Source organism: Brienomyrus brachyistius, chromosome 14 (genome assembly GCF_023856365.1).
Source record: "Brienomyrus brachyistius isolate T26 chromosome 14, BBRACH_0.4, whole genome shotgun sequence".
In the NCBI taxonomy this organism is placed as follows: domain Eukaryota; kingdom Metazoa; phylum Chordata; class Actinopteri; order Osteoglossiformes; family Mormyridae; genus Brienomyrus; species Brienomyrus brachyistius.
The window spans coordinates 20,474,570-20,487,922 of NC_064546.1; the positions used below are offsets into that span (position 1 = coordinate 20,474,570).

General features: G+C 41.6%; 1 protein-coding gene across 1 annotated transcript in view; it reads left to right on the plus strand.

Moving 5' to 3' along the window:
* Nucleotides 1-13,353, plus strand: part of LOC125708027 (kelch-like protein 29) — a 114,807-nt gene that overhangs the window by 24,550 nt on the left and 76,904 nt on the right.

Consider the following 13,353-nt stretch of genomic DNA (forward strand, 5'->3'; position numbering starts at 1 on the left):
TGGTCTTGGACATAGAGGACTCAAGGTTCTCTCTCTAGACAGACAAGATATACTCAAAATAAAGTTGATTACGAGACCAAGTGTTCTCGAGTAAAGAAACACTAGTTTAAGGACTGAGCTCAGTGCGAGAAAGATATGATTATTTTGCCAGCCCCTGGATGCGAACCTACATCTTTCTGGACATGGGTATAGATTCCTAACCCTAGGGGCGTCAGAAGCATTTTGAATGCGTGTGTGTGGGGTGGGGAGGGCACACTGGCATAAAACTAATATTTTATATTAAATGTGGGGAGGGGGGGTCCAAACGAATAATTATGAAATGTGAGATTTAATGGCGACACGCCTACCCCACGGGCTGCACACTACCCCATGCCACTGTGCGCATGCTTATGTATGTGTCTATTATATGCAATTAAATCCTGCTCTGTTTCCATCTACATAAGATCAGAACTATATCATTTGAGGCCAGGCATCCAAAGCCAACAGGCGATTTTGTTTTGAAGAAGTTGAAAGACTTCGTTCTGTGTCTAGAAACCCTTCCCTACCTGGCACTTTGCCATTGACCTCTGCTGTTTTAACTCGGAGAAGCACAACTGGGACGTTCCGTTTTTTTCTTTCCATGAGGAATCGGATTGGCTGCCGGCAACCAATTTCCACAATTATACAAAATGAAATTAACAAAGGATGCATGGCATTTTTGATTTGGAAATGAGAGCCATCGCACTTGTAAGTAGATTTGTCGTGTTTTTGGGTCCTTTCCTCATTTGAAATGATGTGGGTTTCAGATTTAATCGGTTAAGTGGCTCTTCAGAGAGTTAAGTAATTGTCTGTTAATCTTGTTATTTATTCATTTGTTTTTGATGTTTGAAAAAAAAAATCTGTTTTTAGACTCATTAAGAAATGCCCGAAGACAACTAATATTAAATCTATGGTAAGAAAAAGTGGAATGTCAGGAAAAAAATGTAGAAATAGTTCTATATATTTAGCTTTTATGTGAACCTAAATGTTAATCCTTATACAGCAAATAAGCATTTCTAAATCATTACTGATGAGTATCCACTTAAAAACAAATTATGATGCTAATGGTGAGTTCTCATTATAATTTTGTTGTGGATTTCGGAAAAGCTCCAAGAGTCGTGTCAAAGGAGTTTGTCTTAATTGATTGCCATCTTAGCCCAGCTGTGAAATATGCTATAATTGCAATTTTATCTTTGTCCAAGCCATCATACAGTTATGAGAAAGTTCAGAACTGGCAATTATGCCCTTTGGCATAATCCAACTTTACGCAAGAATGGCTCCTAAAATGTGTTCTGATCTTCAATCTAAGTCATAATAATAATAAGGACAGTCTGATTTTAAGTAAAATTGCTTTATTTTTATTAAGAAGGAGTCCTGGTAGCTCGGTGGGTGACATTGTTGCTTCGCAGCAAGAGGACGGGGAGTTCTGTTGGAGTGTATGGAATCGACATATTCTCCACTTGTCATGTGGGTTTCATCCCACAGTCGCAAACAGGGAGGAGACCATTTGGCATCTCGGTTGACGTGTTACATGTGGCTGACTGATGGACCGGCATCCCATCCAGGGTGCGCCCCAGCCCTGTGCCCTGTGATGGACCGGCATCCCATCCAGGGTGTCCCCCAGCCTTGTTCCCCTGTGCTGTCTTTCACGGGTTCCAAACCCCATTTTCAATCTTGACGAAGATAAATGTTACAAAATTGATAAACTGTTAAAGGGGTATGTACCCTTTCGGCTTTGCTACCTACAGAAATGTATTGGGTTCCTGAAATGGTTCATTTCCATCAACAGACCCCCTTTTTTTCCCACAATAGTTGTAAATGGCGTAACAGATTATGTGGCAGATGTTTGCTTGCAAGAGAAGCCCAGTACAGCAAATATAATAGAAAAGGACTTTGTTATTCCAAATGACAAAAATCAGAGACGAGACCACTTTAACTGAAGTACTTGAGTCCAAAAAAAAGGACATGAGAAAAACATGGTGTACGTCTTGGAGAGTACCTCACGCTCCCGGTTCTGTCAGACCACTCCGCTAACGGTATATTTAAATCCTGATGAGAACTGGCGTCTAATTAAGTCAGCTAAAGCGCTTTTTTTTGTTGATTGGTTGTCATAGAGATGCATTTGACCAGGTTAACCCAGTCCCTTGGTGTTACTCTGGCGCCTGTTTTACATGCCGGAGGATTCTGTTTATTGATTGCTTAAAAAAAAAAAAAAAATTCCATATAATGTATTACAGGAATCGGTTGTGGGTTTCATTTTGTTCCCAAGGCTCTGTGTATGTGGAGTTTGCCGGTTCCCCTTTATGTTCAGAGTTTCCCTCTGATTTACACACAGTTTTTATATAGCTAGAGTTAACTGTAAATTTCCTTGGCATGAAATTATGCGCCCTATAAATGCCCGGCATTTCTCCCAGGGTTTCCCTCAGCCTTGTGTCCTGTGCTGTCCAGGTAAACCATAACCCTATACTAGATAAACTGTGGATGTTTCTTGCAGACTAACAACTAATGACCTTATATGCAGTTAATGGGTCTGGAGAGATTCAGCAGACAGGCTTGGACCTCGGATGTGTGTGTTTTTTTTTTTTCTTTGTCTTTCCCCTTCTCTGCTTTTCTTTATGCTCTTTATTGTACCAGTTTCAGAAGACGCATCTGTTGTTGTAAAACATTTTACACCCCTGCCTCTGTTATGCTGCTGTTAATTTGTAAAAACGAGCTTGTAATTCTGTTGCAAAGTCTTGACACGTTTGTGACAACTGTTTTTGGAAGGACACCACACACTCTACAGGATTGGAAAGTGTGCCTTCAATAATAGTACCAGTAGTAGTTGTTGTGATATGAGTATTATGTATTATGATATGAGTCTCTTCAGACATCATCACTTAACATGCACACAGTTCTGAAGTATGTGAAATATTGGCTGGAGTGAAACCATACTATCAAACTTGAAACTTATTTATTGTTCTGTCTATACAATATGCAACTTCACGGAGTCATTCATTACACTGCTGCCAACTGCTACTGCACTATGAGATTATTACTGAAATATTAGTATTTTGACCAGGTTAACCCAGTCCCTTGGTGTTACTCTGGCGCCTGTTTTATTATTATTTTACATTCAATGCATATAGCACATCTGAAGAGAATGTGTGTTTTAACAGATAACTATCATAATCTTACTGAGTTACATATGAGAGGTATTTACTCAGACAATATGTTCTTGGCAGAGAAGGTGTTTTTGGTTTTTCGTTAATGTCATTAGTAATTCTCAGGTAATAACTGCCCTTATGAGCGTGAATTGCTAGTTGTTTTCTGTAAGGGAACGTACTGCCATATTGATCCATGGATTATGTGCTTTCCTGGCATTTCTGTTCATTTATTGTTTTTTTTTCCCCACTTTCAAATACATGACATGGAAAATGTGGTTCGCATTCTAACCTACTCCCCTCTGTTCAGTTTTTTAATGCCTTTGTAAACAGCTAGCTGCTAAACAGACAGAAATGCTTGCAATTTATTGTCCGACAGTGGTTTGTATACACGTTCAGAAAAGCGGGAGTTGTGTGGGCATGTATAGTGAATGTGGGTTTGCAGATTTAAGTTACAGTGAGTTTGGGAAATAAGATTTGTATAACATTTTGGTAATATGTGACTTGATTTTACGTGATCCACTTTATTCTTCAGTTTTCTGTGGATAATGGAGAAGTTGCCTATTTTCGGCTTGTGGTATAGGCTTGTCAGTCAAATCCCGCCTTGTCTAGCGACTGCCTATTCTTGAATGCTAGATTATAGTTGTGCATTATTGGCAAAACGTCAAACGTCAGGTAGAGTGATATTTTTAAAAATGCTTCTAGGAAACCTGTTTTCAGCCTGATTCAATGCAAACATCATGTAACGGCTTATGGCAGTTCTAATATATGTGCGTGTGTGTGTGTGTATGTATACCTACACCATATTACCAGAAGTTTTGGGACACCCCACCAAATAATTGAATTCAGGTGTTCCAATCACTTCCATAGCCACAGGTGTATAAAACCAAGCACCTAGGCAAGCAGACTGCTTCTACAACCATTTGCGAAAGAATGGGTCACTCTTAGGAGCTCAGTGAATTCAAGCGTGGTACCGTGATAGGATGCCAATAAGTCCATATGTGAAATTTCCTTGCTACTAAAAATTCCATAATCAACTGTTAGTGGTATTATAACAAAATGGAATCAATTGGGAACAACAGCAACTCAGTCACAAAGTAAAATCATAGAGCGGGGACAACACATGCTGAGGCGCACAGTTTGCAGAATTCGCCAACTCTCTGCGGATTCAGTAGTTACAGACCTCCAAACTTTGTGTGGCCTTCAGATTAGCACAAGAACAGTGCGTTGAACTTCATGGAATGGGTTTCCATGGCTGAGCAGCCGCATCCAAGCCTTGCATCACCAAGTGCAATGCAAAGCATCAGATGCAGTGGTGTAAAGCACGGTGCCACTAGACTCTAGAGGCATGTTCTCTGGAGTGACAAATCACGCTTCTCTGTCTGGCAATCCGATGGACAAGTCTGGGTTTGGCAGTTACCAGGAGAACGGTACTTGCCTGACTGCGTTGTGCCAAGTGTAAAGTTTGGTGGAGGGGGGATTACGGTGTGGGGTTGTTTTTTCAGGGGTTGGGTTTGGCCCCTTAATTCCAATGAAATACTGCAGCACTCAAAGCCATTTTGGACAATTTCGTGCTCCCACCCTTGTGGGAGCAGTTTGGGGACGGCCCCTTCCTGTTCCAACATGACTACGCACCAGTGCACAAAGCAAGGTCCATAAGGAAATGGATGAACGAGTCTGGTGTGGAGGATCTTGACTGGCCTGCACAGAGCCCTGACCTCAACCCAATAGAACACCTTTGGGATGAATTAGAGCGGAGACTGTGAGCCAGGCCTTCTCATCCAACATCAGTGCCTGACCTCACAAATGCTCTCCTGGAAGAGCGGTCAAAAATTCCCATAAATACACTCCTAAATGTTGTGGACAGCCTTCCCAGAAGAGTTGAAGCTGTTATAGCTGCAAAGGGTGGGCCAACTCCATATTAAAGTCTATGTATTAAAAATGGGATGTCATTAAAGTTCGTGTCTGTGTGTATGTGTGTGTGTAAAGGCAGGTGTCCCATTACTTTTGGCAATGTAGTGTATCTTATTTTCTCTCAGAGGAGGGATGGGGGGAGGGGCAACAAAATTTGGGCGTCCTAAGAGGAAAAATATAAAGGGTCTCACCAACTCGCCATATTACTGGCACAAAATACACTGATAGCACTCAGGAGCAATGAAAAATGGGTGAGGCACCTGATTGACCCAACTTTTAGGGTGGAGCCACTCAGTAACCCCTCCCCTTTCTGCTTGCTCTGGCATGTGCATTTCTGTTCTGGTTCTGATATAGGTTCACCTACGATAGGGTGGCCGATTTACTTTACAGAATCGTTATATCTTTGGCCAATGCATACTGTGAGTGTCCAAATAAACTGAAATGTAAACATGATTGATGTTGGCATGCTAACCTGGGAAATTTAGTGGAATTTCAGAAAATTGGAAAGCATTAATTGGTTTCAGTTGTTAATTGAACAAATTAACATTAAAGTTGAAGTATACCTTGGACTTGAAACTTGCATGATCGCTTAAATGTGTTCGGGAATTCAGCGCTTCTCTAGGTTGTCCGTCAAGCATAGTGACAGGGTTGTAAGTGCTGTGCTGATGATGTGTGACAACTTCTCATTAGTAACCTTATGCTCACTGAGGCTTTGTACCGTAAATAGCACAAAAAAAATAGTTTGCGAGGCTGACAGGCATAGTGCGCTTCAAGTCCTGCCAAAGACACCTGCTTAAAACTAAGAGATGCCTTCCCAGGCCACGATGAATCCATTTGCAAGATTAATAAAATTCAGGAAGATGTCTTCCCTGTTATGGGAAAGGTGGGGGGAGAGGGGTGTGACGTGCCGGTATGTCACGGTCACAGCTTGTCAAGATGAGTAATTTATGGCAAACAAATAAAGCCGAAAGCGTGGCGACAGACAGGTGTGTTCGCTTTTCAGCTGCGACGTAGATCTGCTGATGTCCATTTTGAGACTTCAGACCAGCCTAAATGGGATGAATGTATACTTGTAATGTATTATTGATTATAACAAGCTATGACTATAACGAATGAAATAAATCTGTAATGCTTAGAAATGTAGTCTAGGGAGTAGGCGGCAAGTTTAGCCTTGGAGGGTTTGTGTTGCAAGTACCGTTGTAGCTGATGGGTTCAACTGGTGACCGAAAAGGCTTTCAGACCTTGTGAATACCACTTGTCATGTGTCACTTCAATAAAGATGTTAGAAAATACCTAAGCATTGATTTCTTGGCTATGGAAGTTTCTTGGGACAAAAGCAACTTCATGGCAACTGCTTCCTTCAACTTGCACGGTGCTTCTACCAAGGTCTTAGCTTCTCATGCAAATACATTTGCCTGATGAGTGGCAACACAAACACAGACTTCAAAATAAAGCAATATATGGATGAACCAGTAGCTCAGCCGTGGGTGACTGTGTTCGGGTGAAGCGAGTGAGATTTATATTCGGATGGAGTGGAATAGCTTTTCGATGCTACTGGCAAATGGTGATGTAATAGCTGGTGTTTTGTCTGGATGTTACATTTGCAAGGAAATACTTGCTTTAATAGCAAACGGCAGCAACCCTTTTCCTTGATATGCAATATGATAGATGGGTTGATAATAAAAATGGTAATTCGTAATGAAAACAACGACAACGAAAAAAAAAAACCCTTTCATCCATCCCTCTATGTATCTTCTGACTGTTCCTGGCAGCATAGGGCACAAAGCAAGGGACACACACTCGGGGCAATTAGCCTAATTGCATGTGTCCAGGCTAAAATAGGGAAACAGAGCACCTGTAGGACACGGTGTGTTGTGGGGAAAAACATGCAAATGCAATGGACACACGCACAGCGAGAGACCAGAACTTTCCACCAGAAGTGTGGAGCAACAGGGCTTTTAGACCATGATACATAATAAGTCATAGTAGTATTGTTATTACTACTGATTATTGCTGCTGCTGCTACCACCCCTACCACTATCCCTACCACTATCCCTACCACCAGTACTGTTACCACCACTACTACTGAATATAACCTCACTGGCTTCACCCAAATACAGTGACTGAGCTACCGGTCCAGCCGTATATCATTTTATTTTGAAGTCTGCTTGATATTGCATATCAAATAATGGTTGTCTACTAGGCTACTTCTGCTGCTACTATTGATGATGATGATGACATCATCATTGTTATTGCATACAGTGTGGAGTACAGTGCAAGATGATAATTACAAGCTATGCAGTGAAATCTTTGCCTGTCACCCTCAGTATCAGAGACGGGCAGAGATGAGGCAGAGCGGCATGTTGCCATAGTTGTACATTTTCAGTCCCTTTTGCTGCATAGCTGCACTTAACAGGAATTATCGTACCTTAGGGGGAAAAAAAAACATGCTTTCATATGTATGAATACCGTCTGGCTGGATCTATTTACAAAATGCATGTAGGTAAATGGGATTTTTACTCCCGTGTGAGTGTGTTTGGGGGGGGGGGGCATGTATATTATATGAGGCTAAAATGAGTTTTCTGTTTTTTTTTTTTGTTTTTTTTATTCTTGCTCTGTGGAGTTCTGCTGCATCAGTTTCACACCAACCTGGCTCCTGTATTTTCTGAAATATTTAGTAGTCGGCATTAGCTGGCATCTAGATGCTCTCAGCTTAATGCATTCAGCTCCACCTTGGACGCTCCGCAGCTGTACACTGTACACACTTCCTTAATTTGTGGGTATTTATTGCGGAGTGTACCTATGAATGGAATAATGATTGAGGCGGCCTCACCCCCCCCCCGCCCCCCCCATTCCTGGTAAACCTTTATATTGGGATGTTCCTGGCAATTCGCTATTCAAAAACAAAATTTAGTTGTGGTTCCTTCTTCTGGCATCCTGCCAAAGTACACATGATGAAAATGTACTCTGTCTGTCTGGAGGCAAGTGATATAAGAATCCTGATCCTTACAGGTGTGTTGAAGGTGTGTGTGTGTGTGTGTGTGTGTGTGTATTTATTATTGTGTTTGCATTGACTTGTCCATGTATGCAACTACAATCTGGGCTCCACTGGACCACCCAGGTTACACAAGGCTTTGTCCCTCCTTGTTACGGATCGTCAGTTTTGTCCGTGAGGTGTCCTTAGTCTCTGCTGTGACGTGTTATAATCTTTACACGCCAAGCATACCCTTCCCTTGTCAGAACGCATTTGTTTTGACGGACCTCCTGAGTCCCGTGTCGCCTGTGTTCAAAACCTACCACCAGGTTTAATTCTAAAAGTGTTTTTCGGTGTATATTCTGGTCGTGAAATGTTCCGCCCCAAGCCGCGGCGAGCATTTCTTCGTGCCACTGCATTCGGTGGATGCGCAGCCCGAGAAACTGTTGCAAACCGTTGACCTGCTGAGGCTTAATATTAAATTGTTTTTTTTTTTGTTGTTTTTCTAAAACCAAAATCTAAAACAAAAGTTTCTGCCCTTCAGTGCTTCTGACACTGACTATGCAAGCTGTCAATGACATTTTTTTTCTCTCTTCCTCCCCGGTGACAAACACTCCTGAGTTGAAACACTGCAATTTAAAATAAAATATATCTTTTGCACCCTGCAAGCTTTAATTTAGTTACCCCCCTCCCATTTTAATTTTGTTTCTGTTAGTTATTTTCTGGCCTACCCCTTACCTAAAATAAGAGTCCTTTCTTTGGCTTAATTGTATTTTTGCTTTTTTAAAAGGTGTGGGTATGTGTTTACTTGTATGCTGCTTCTTTCTTTCTTTTTAAAGCTTTGGCTTTAATATAAACCCCCCCCTTTCTACATTTCATTTCATAGCAAGCTTTTACTCTCGTAATACAAAATTCATCATACAGCTAAGCTTGTTCTGCTCTTTCCGTCTTGCAGTGAATAACTGCGTTTGCTGAATTTAGACCCTTTTCACTTCAGCCACTCTATTTTAACAGCCTTAAGATCAGCGGTCTCCTTTGACGCGTGGAGAGCGGCGGAGACGGATGTACTTTTCGCATCCCTGCTGATTTCCACCCTCTACCGAGTCTCTCTCTCTCTCTCAAATCGAACTGCTGCTCTTGTGGGAGACCAGAAGGTGGTGCAGTGTGACGCCCACCATCGGCAACCCAGTGACTCGCGGGCACCCAGTAGACTTGCTGAGTCGGCATACTGGCGGCCATGGGAGAGTAGGTCCCAGCTGATTTCCCTCCTTCGCTCCCTAGGCAGAACAAAGCCAATTTATTCCTGTGCCAGGGGGTTCACAGTTGCAGTCTGAATGTAACGGAGACTTTGCATGACGGACACAGCCGATGCCTGGAGAAAGTGCAGAAGTTTAACCTAAGCTAGGTATTTCCTTCCAATACTTCCAGAATCGTATTGTTACATACAGTAGTGTACTTAAAGGCCAGTGAGAGTGCTTCCTGCCTCACGATATCCCTGATAAGGAGTGCGTGAGCGAATGTGAGCTTGTTCACTCAAAGTATGTCGCATACAAGACCAAATTTAGTGTATATTTTGTAACTCTCTCGTGCCTCTGAAGGCTCGCAAAGAGCTGACTCTTCATCGATTCTTGGTTTGGGTTTTTGCATCCACGAAGCTGGGTATGGATTGGGGGGGGGGGGGGTGGGTGGGGATAGCAAGCTTTGCATTTTTATCATCTTTTGTGGGGGAAGTGGGAGGGAGGGCAAGACAGCATGGTTTTCCACCTAATGCCAGGTCTCTGGTGATTTTGAATGAGTGGAGCTGAATTCTGATGGAAGATTATTATTATTATTATTATTATTATTATTATTATTCCCTCCCTTCACCAAAGACAAAAGACCCAGTAAACTCTAACCCTAAGTAAAGTATCGTCTTACGCAGCGAATTTCCTGTCAGACAATCTTTATTTTTTTATTTTATTTTTTTTGCAATACAAATATGGTGTGATGTTACTATCGGCATGATACATTTCCAGTTACTGCTTATGCAATTATCAGTTATCTGGATGGAAGGAATGGGTCGGTTGATGGACCACACAGCAGGCAGGTGACTGTACCAGTGCGGGGTATTAATTCGTAATATGCCCATCACTAGATCATGTGACCTGTGGTATCACATGGATGAACAGTGTGGGCCAAGCCAGATTCAGACTGTAAGCAGGCTGAGGGGTCAGGTAGCCGTAGTATGCCTACTTGCCCAGTCACCGTGCGGTTAAACACGCAGCTTATTAATGCATGACATATTATACTTTCTGCCTTTTTAAACACCACGTCCTGTGCCTGAGCTGGCTATCAGGCAATTTCTCAGTTTTATATTCGGGTCATTTCAAGTTTATGACCCTCTTGATTTAATTATTTGAGCAGATTTAGAAGGAAATTGGATTCAAATCTTTCTAATAAAGCTATCACAATAGTATGCGCCAAATGTACATTTTTTTATTTTTTTTATTTTTTTACTTCAACAATTTATCAGTTAATCACCCATTCTGCGGCTGCACCTATTGTTGTCTTTTCAATTTGAGTAATGAAATCAGATTTTAAAACCCTAGTCTGCCATTAGCGACACTGAGAGAAATGTGAAGCGTTATGCTGTTAATCTAAGACTGATAAGAATTTGCATAAAATTCTGCATACTTTTCTGACGTGTTCAGTTTAGAGGAATGTTGCTGTAATTAATTCACTTTGATCTGAAATTTAATTAGCAGATGAGACCCAGAACAAAGTAAACATTTATATAATCTTACGTTTATTTTTTTTTTTTTAAACGTCGACATTTTGTATGCATTGCATGTGTGCGTGTAATAGGTTTTCTGCTACACGTTGAGCTTTTCTGGAATGCATCCATATTTGTATGTTTTCCTGTCCCTGCAAAACTCCTTTGTTAGTAAAAGCATTTTCCCGAGTGCAAGTTGAGTCCGGCAGCTTATACAGCAGCCTGTCTTGACTTTGTCATCTGCTGACGCTGACTCGGAGTTCCACCGAGGGGATCAGGGGATTGCTTAAATTTTTGTTTACTGCCTTGCCGACCCCAACGACCCGGTTGGTTCCTGCCGTTATTTTCCTCTTCTCCGAGAGCTGATTCACGCCTCGTGCCATATGTTAGCGTGATGTTCAAATATGTAAAGACTGTTTTGTATTGGTTTTTCCCATGACTGCAATCTTTCTTTACATTCTTTATGATGCCAATGCTTATTTTGTCAATAAAATTTTTTTTTCCTGATATGGCAGGGTGTGTGTGTGTGTGTGTGTGTGTGTGTGTGTTGGACATTTCCTGGGCCCTCAGTGTGACACTGAATCTTGAATTGTGTGGGAATATTATTATTAATGAAATGGACTGACCTGGAAGTCTTGTAGATGGGGATTGCATGCGGCACTTCAAAATAAATGACTCTGCTGAGACCCGGTGGTCTGTCCTGCGGTCTAGTCAAGCCCAAGCGGCACCAGCCAGCTGTAGCTGTGGACCTTATCACCGGGCCAACCTCAAGGACATGGTGCGTCGGAAGAAAAGCTCCATGCATAGTTAATCTCAGTCTCGTAAAAATAGGGCTTTGCTGTAATCCCAGGCTGTAACGGGTTGAGGCCATGCGAAATCGATCATTTTTAGTGCAGATGTTTAACGGAAAGGCTGTGTTTTATCGGCAGTTAATTATAGAGCTATCTACTTTTGCAAAATATGTGATGGGGAAAAATGCTTGAGTTGATCCCCAGTTGGCATTGTGAGAGGGTGGCACTATGGCTGCCTTTCGGGGGGTGGGGGGCAGAGGAGGGGGTGGCTTGATAACCAGGCTTATTCGTGCTGCCTCACCCCCCGCCCTCCCCCCCCCCCCCCATCCCTGGTTCCAGACTAAACTATAAATCCCTGTGCTCTAATTCTTTTGTTCTTTTTGTTATTGTTCTTGATAAACCCTCCAATTCCCCCGATGTAACATATCAGTTTTCAAAATGTATTTTAAAAATAAATTTTTAACGAACCCTGGAGATTTTGGTCTGTACATCCTACCGGATATTTTGAACATGTTCAGTTTTTCCGAACTACTTCATTTATCTGCTTCCTCTTCTAGCCTTGTAAATCGCTCCGGTCAAATGGGGAGCGATTTCTTGGTCCCTTGTTTGTTGTTTTTTTTTTTTCTGGATTTCATTACGTTAAGTGAACTTTATTTCATTCGTTAAAATTATTTATGTCCCTGACTGTAAAAACGTCACCTTCTCAGATGCAGAGGCCTTGTCTCCAAGGAGCTGTATGTCCTAGACTCATTTCAGAGGTTAGCAGTGATGTAAATGCTAGCGTTTGTCCTCTCTGCACACCAGACGGATAAATTGGCTTGTAAGAAATGATGGGGTATTAAGTCCTAAAAATAAATGGAAATGCCGTGCAGCTTGTTACGGGCGCTTTGGAGGGTGATCCCCAACTCCTGAAATGGTCGCAGGGAGCAATATTCCTCCATCTGCTGTGTGATTTATAAACTTGGGAAGCTGATTTTGACAGCTGCACTTTCTGGTAAAGTAGGATTTTTAGTTCTTAGTACTCGATATAAATACTGCGGTCTGTTTGCAAAAGGCAAATAGTTAAAACCATGCTAAATTAAGCAAGCAATATTGCATATGATTTTCCTTGATCATTTTACAAACTATGAGCATATGCATAAAAATGTTCACAATTAATAATTGTTTAGAGTATTTTTCTGAATTGTCACGATTTTCATATGAACCCTGTAACTGGCAATTGTGTACAGGGGTGTAGCAAGGAATATTGGGTGACCTGACAAAATGTCACCTTGGGCCCCCTTGCGGAATGGAGGGGGGCATCTCCGTTGGTAGATTTATGCTGACTGGGCCCCTTTACCTCTCTCTGTCTGTGTGTGACTTAAATAAAGAAATAAATAAAATCTACATGAAAGTTTTATAGATGTTTCATTTTAATTGCTTTCCTTTTATGGAAATGAAGGGTAATGCTTTAAGGAAGGATAGGTCTAGTCAATACATTATTTCCTTTTCCGTTTCTATTGTGAATTGAAGCAGTTCATGAGACCCCATTGCTCATTGTTTGCTCTCACTCTTCACCAGTAGCTTTATTAGTGTTGCCATTTAAGAAGCGAGCAGTTCCAATATGTCAGTGTTTTTCCCTTTGAATGTTTGCTTTTCTGATCATGCTCATTGTGCTCTGCATTCAAATCAGCTGGCCGGCAGAGTGGAAAAGCAGTTGTGGATTTTGAGTGAAATGGAGTTTTTTTTTTTTTTTTTTGACGCAGCATTGAATAAGAATTG